This window comes from Bison bison, unplaced genomic scaffold (assembly GCF_000754665.1).
Source record: "Bison bison bison isolate TAMUID 2011002044 unplaced genomic scaffold, Bison_UMD1.0 scf7180017849300, whole genome shotgun sequence".
NCBI lineage: Eukaryota > Metazoa > Chordata > Mammalia > Artiodactyla > Bovidae > Bison > Bison bison.
The window spans coordinates 45,215-51,960 of NW_011479873.1; positions in this window are offsets into that span (position 1 = coordinate 45,215).

The window sequence follows — 6,746 nt, forward strand, 5'->3', positions numbered from 1 at the left end:
CTCACAGCCACGCGGGCTGGACCCAGGTTCGGCACCCGCGGGCACCCACTAGGTCACTGGTTGCTTGGCAGGTCCTGAGCCCAGTGTGGCGGGAAGGACGTCGCCTGGGGCAGTAAGCTTCTCTTTCTTTCCTTTTGGTGGGGAATAACTAACCTCCTTAAGGTCACACACTCTTCTAAGGCTTGTTTTGTTGTTGTTTGTATTTGGCACGGCTTGTGGGACCTTTTCATACTGTTCATGGGGTTCTCAAGGCAAGAATACTTGGAGTGGTTTGCCATTCTCTTCTCTGGTGGACCACATTCTGTCAGAACTCTCCACCACGACTCGTCCATGTTGGGTGGCCCTACACAGCATGGCTCATGGTTTCCTTCAACTCACATGCTAGCAAAGTAATGCTGAACATTCTCCGAGTGAGGCTTCAGTAATACATGAGTCAAGAACTTCCAGATATTCAAGCTGGATTTAGAAAAGGCAGAGGAACCAGAGATCAAATTGCCAACATCCGTTGGATCATAGAAAAAGCAAGAGTGTTCCAGAAAAACATCTGCTTTATTGACTGCACCAAAGCCTTTGACTAAGTGGATCACAGCAAACTGTGGAAAATTCTTAAAGAGATGGGAATACTAGACCACCTTACCTGCTCCTGAGATGTCTGTATGCAGGTCAAGAAGCAACAGTTAGGACCAGACATGGAATATGGACATGTTACGTCCATGAATCAAGGTAGATTGGAAGTGGTCCAACAGGAGAGGGCAAGAGTGAACATCGACATTTTAGGAATCAGCAAACTAAAATGGACTGGAATGGGTGAATTTAACTCAAATGACCATTATATCTACTACTGCAGGCAGGAATCCCTTAGAAGAAATGGAGTAGCCATCATAGTCAACAAAAGAGTTTGAAATTTAGTACTTGGGTACAATCTCAAAAATGACAGAATGATCTCTGTTCATTTCCAAAGCGTACCATTCAATATCACAGTGATCCAAGTCTATGCCCCAAACAGTAACGCTGAAGGAGCTGAAGTTGAGAGATTCTATGAAGACCTACAAGACCTTCTAGAACTAACACCCAAAAAAGATGTCCTTTTTATCATAGAGGACTGGAATACAAAAGTAGGAAGTCAAGAAACACCTGGAGTAACAGGCAAATTTGGCCTTGGAATATGGAATCAAGCAGGGCAAAGGCTAATAGAGTTCTGTTGAGAGAACGCGCTGGTCATAGCAAACACCCTCTTCCAACAACACAAGAGAAGACTCTACATGTGGACATCACCAGATGGTCAACAATGAAATCAGATTGATTATATTCTTTGCAGCCAAAGGGGGAGAAGCTCTAAACAGTCAGCAAAAACAAGACTGGGAGCTGACTGTGGCTCAGACCATGAAGTCCTTATTGCCAAATTCAGACTTAAATGGAAGAAAGTAGGGAAAACCACCAGACCATTCAGGTATGACCTAAATCAAATCCCTTATGATTGTACAGTGGAAGTGACAAATAGATTCAAGGGATTAGATCTGATAGACAGAGCGCCTGAAGAACTATAGACAGAAGTTCGTGACATTGTACAGGAAGCAGTGATCAAGACCATCCCCACAAAAAAGAAATGCAAAAAGGCAAAATGGTTGTCTGAGGAGGCCTTACAAATAGCTGAGAAAAGAAGAGAAGCAAAAGGCAAAGGAGAAAAGGAAAGATTTACCTGTCTGAATGCAGAGTTCCAAAGAATAGCAAGGAGAGATAAGAAAGTTTTCCTCGGCGATCAATGCAAAGAAATAGAGGAAAACAAGAATGGGAAAGACTAGAGATCTCTTCAAGAAAATTAGAGATACCAAGGGAACTTTTCATGCAAAGATGGGCACAATAAAGGACAGAAAAGCTATGGACCTAACAGAAGCAGAAGATATTAAGAAGAGGTGGCAAGAATACACAGAAGAACTGTACAAAAAAGGTCTTCATGACCCAGATAATCACGATGGTGTGATCATTCACCTAGAGCCAGACATCCTGGAATGTGAAGTCAAGTGGGCCTTAGGAAGCATCACTACGAACAAAGCTAGTAGAAGCGAATTCCAGTTGAGCTATTTCAAATCCTAAAAGATGATGCTGTGAAAGTGCTGCACTCAATATGCCAGCAATTTGGGAAATTCAGCAGTGGCCACAGGACTGGAAAAGGTCAGTTTTCATTCCAATCCCAAAGAAAGGCAATGCCAAAGAATGTTCAAACTACCGCACAATTGCACTCATCTCACACGCTAGTAAAGTAATGCTCAAAATTCTCCAAGCCAGGCTTCAACAGTACATGAACCAAGAACTTCCAGATATTCAAGCTGGATTTAGAAAAGGCAGAGGAACCAGTGATCAAATTGCCAACATCCACTGGATCATAGAAAAAGCAAGAGTGTTCCAGAAAAACACCTACTTCTGCTTTATTGAGTAGGCCAAAGCCTTTGACTGTGTGGATCACGACAAACTGTGGAAAATTCTTAAAGAGATGGGAATGCCAGACCACCTGACCTGCCTCCTGAGAAATCTGTATAGAGGTCAAAGCAACAGTTGGAACTGGACATGGAACAACAGACTGGTTCCAAATCAGGAAAGGAGTACATCAAGGCTGTATATTGTCACCCTGCTTATTTAACTTATATGCAGAGTACATCATGCTGCATCAACTTATATGCAGAGTACATCAAGCTGGAATCAAGATTGCCGGGAGAAATATCAATAACCTCAGATATCCAGATGACACCACCCTTATGGCAGAAAGAGAAGAGGAACTAAAGAGCTTCTTGATGAAAGTGAAAGAGCAAAGTTAAAAAGCTGGCTTAAAAGTTAACATTCAAAAAACAAAGATCATGGCATCTGGTCCCATCACTTCATGGGAAATAGATGGGGAAACAATGGAAACCGTGACAGACTTTATTTTCTTGGGCTCTAAAATCACTGCAGATGATGACTGCAGCCATGAAATTAAAAGACGCTTGCTCCTAGGAAGAAAAGCTATGACCAATCTAGACAGCATATTAAAAAGCAGAGACATTACTTTGCCAACAAAAGTCCGTCTAGTCAAAGCTATGGTTTTTCCAATAGTCATGTATGGATGTGAGAGTTGGACTGTGAAGAAAGCTGAGCTCCTAAGAATTGATGTCTTTGAACTGTAGTGTTGGAGAAGGCTCTTGAGAGTCCCTTGGACTGCAAGGAGATCCAACCAGTCCATCCTAAAGGAGGTCAGTCCTGGGTGTTCATTGGAAGGACTGATGTTGAAGCTGAAGCTCCAATACTTTGGTCACCTAATGTGAAGAACTGACTCCTTGGAAAAGACCCTGATGCTGGAAAAGATTGAAGGCAAGAGGAGAAGTGGCTGACAGAGGAGGAGATGGTTGGATGGCCTCACCAACCCGATGGACATGAGTTGGAGTAAGCTCCGGGGTTGGTGATGGACAGGGAGGCCTGGTGTGCTGCAGTCCATGGGGTCGCAAAGAATCTGAGCGACTGAACTGAATTGTGTGTGGATCCTTGGTTGAATCTGTGCCCTCGGCAGTGAAAATTCGTAACCGCTGGACCCCCCGGGAGTTCCCAAGGCTCTTTTTTTGAAAACGCAGAGATCAGAAACAGGGTGGCAACAGCTCTGGTATAAGGCTGCCTCACTCTGTTACACTTCACAGATACTGCGTTGTTTTTTTTTTTAATTGAAGATTTGTGGCAAACTTGCGTAAAACGTCTGTCAGAGTCATTTTCCAACAGCATTTGCTCACTTCCTGTCTGTCACATTTTGGTAATTTTTACCATATTTCAAACTTTTCATTATTATTATATTTGTTACAATACCCGTGGACAGTGATCTTTGATGTTATTGGTGGTGGTGCTGGTTTAGTCGCTAAGTCTTGTCCGATTCTTGCGACCCCATGAACTGGAGCCCTCCAGGCTCCTCTGTCCTTGGGATTTCCCAGGCAGGAATACTGGAGTGTGTTGCCCTTTCCTTCTCTATTGAATTTATTACTATTATACAACTCACTGAAGGCTCAGAGGATGGTTAGCATTTTTTAGCAATAAAGTGGTTTTTCATTAAGATGTATACATTTTTTTTCCCGGAGATAACGCTATTGCACACCTTATAGACTACAGTCTAACGGAAACATAACTTTTACATGCACTGAGAAACCGAAACACTCACGTGACTTCTGTTCACACTTCATTCACACTAACTTCCTGTGACATTCATTTGATTGCAGCCAAGTGCCTTGGAACCAAACGCATTGTATCTCTGAAGTGCGCCTGCATAGAGATTTGCAGTGAATACCGTGAATCTACACACAAGTACGAATTCAACTGCGGATGTGATCGATAAAACATCATCTGCCGTGTCATTCAAGGGTGTGAGAAGACAGTAAAGAGTGTAGCCCCGAGGTCCTTCACACGTGGTATCTGTCGTGTTACCTAGAAACAACGCTTTTGGAGCTCAGAGCATCACTGCGTCCAGCCTGGGTTTCTCGGTCCTAATCGGGATGGTGGCGTGTCCACAGAAAGTGGCTGCTGCCTGGCCCGCGCATGCGCATGGGTCCCCAGAGGCAGCACCGAGAACGCAGCTGTAGGACTCGGCGCCATTTCTGAGTCCTGACCTCGTGCCACGAGCTTTGTGCCAGGGACCTGACAATTGCAGCCCCATCGCCAGCCCAGGAGGCTGGGTCGGAGCAGTTTCCACTTTACCGTGAGGCACTGAGTCTCCAAGACGGCACACCACCTCCCTTCGGTCCTCCGACTGTGACCGGGAAGGCGGAAACACAAGCAACACAAATCAGGAAGCTCAGGAGCAGCCGGCGTGGCCCCTTCGATGATCCTTAGGACGGAGTCACGTGGAGCAGCGCCTCCAGGCCCGGTGCAGCCCGCTCTGCACTGGCTTCTGCAGCAACGGTGAGTCGTTTGGGAGCCAGTGCACACGCGCTCCCTCCCGGAGATGCACGGTGCACACCGGCATTTCAGGGCCCAACAGGTCCCGAGGGAAAGGATCCCCTGACCCAGGGCCGCTTCCCAAACCCATCAAATACCCTCTGGGACACAGCGCTCTGGGTCTCTCGATTCTCCCCGGGGTCAAGCTGAACCACACCGTGCAGGTTCCTGATTGAAATACTTTGATGGAATAATCCTTTGCTGTTATGCCTGGGACCCCATCATGACAGTGAGCTACGAAGGTCTCCACCCACTGTCTGCTGACAGCTCTGCCCCTCCAGCAGCGCTCCTGGGCACGGTTCCCGAATCCGGGCTGGCCCGCAAAGGATCCGTCATTGGCTGTGATGGGATATGAAGCCGCCGCAGAGTGGTCCTCCCTCCGAGGCTAAGCACAGCCTCTGGAAGTGAGCCTTTCTCAGTGAAGAGAATGGCAGCTGCGGGCAGCCCCCCGAGTAGCACCAAGGCCTGAGACGCTCTGCTCACTTCTTGGCGTGTGTAGCCCCGCGGGTCTGTTTATTTGTGGGCCCTGAGGTTGTCCTTCCTGGCTCCCAGATCCCGTCTCCGCTCTGGCCAGAGGGGCGCAGAGCCACCTCTGGGGCTCACTCTGGGACAAGGTGGAGCAGAACCTTGGGTTTTCCTGCAGGGCTGAGGGGCCGACAGCCATCCTGACCGCCTAATCCACACCGCCCAACGTGGTGGCCGTGCACACGTGTGGCGGTCAAGTACCTGGGCTGTGGCTGGTCCAAACTGAGGTGCGCCGTAAGCCTGGAACACCCATGAGCTTTTAAAGACAGTCCCCCTCCTACCCCAAAAGAAGCTAAAAGATCCCATTAACTTTGTGTCAGTTACATGCTGAGGTGACAGTATTTTGGGTCTGTTGGATTAACTAAGATATATTACTAAATAAACTTCACCCATTTCTTTTTGCATTTAACGTGGCTGCTAAAATATTTGAAATTGCACACATGGCTTGCATTGCCTTTCTGGCAGACAGCGCTGCTCTAAATCAGCCTGGAGGCCTCAGGGAAGGTGCCCCCCCAACCCCACCCCTGACGGTGAGCAGCCGGGAGAGGAGGGCACGGCAGGAGGGTGGACTGGCCACTCCGTGTTGACCTCACGAGTTTTGCGTGTTGAAAAGCACAAGTCTCCAGACCCCTGGGGTAGGACACCCCGAGGAGGGGAGGGGACCAGGGCTGACAGCTGGGCCAGCTGGCCGTGGCCGTGGCAGCTGTGGGCATGCACGTGGCACTGGAATGCCTGGGATATATATCTGCTAGGGCTTCCAGAACAAGTGCCACGCGGCATTCCCTGGTGCTCCAGTGGTCAGGACCCAGAGCTTTCACTTCCAGGGCCCGGGTTCGATCCCTGGTCAGGAAACTAAGATTCCATGGCTAAAAAACATAAGTGCCACAGGCCAGTGGCTTCACAGAAATTTCACTTCTCACAGTTCTGGGTGCCAGAAGACCGAGACCAAGCTGTTGGTGAGGCGGATTTCCTGAGGCCTCTGTCCTGGGCTGGGAGGTGACCGCCTTCTCCCGGGTCTCACGTTTCCCTCTGTGCGAGTCTGTGTCCCGATTGCTTCTTTTTTGAGGACCCCAGTCACATTGGCTTGGGGCCCCCCGCACTGACCTCACTTTCCCTAAATTACCCCTTTAAAGCCCAGTCTCCAGAGACAGCTATTCTGAGGTCCTGGGAGCTGGGGCTTCCACATACGAATTTGGGAGGACCAGAGCCCCAAGCCAGAACAAGCCAGACCCCCAAGCCAGGGCTGTCTTGGCTGAGTACAGCCCCGAGGGAGAGGC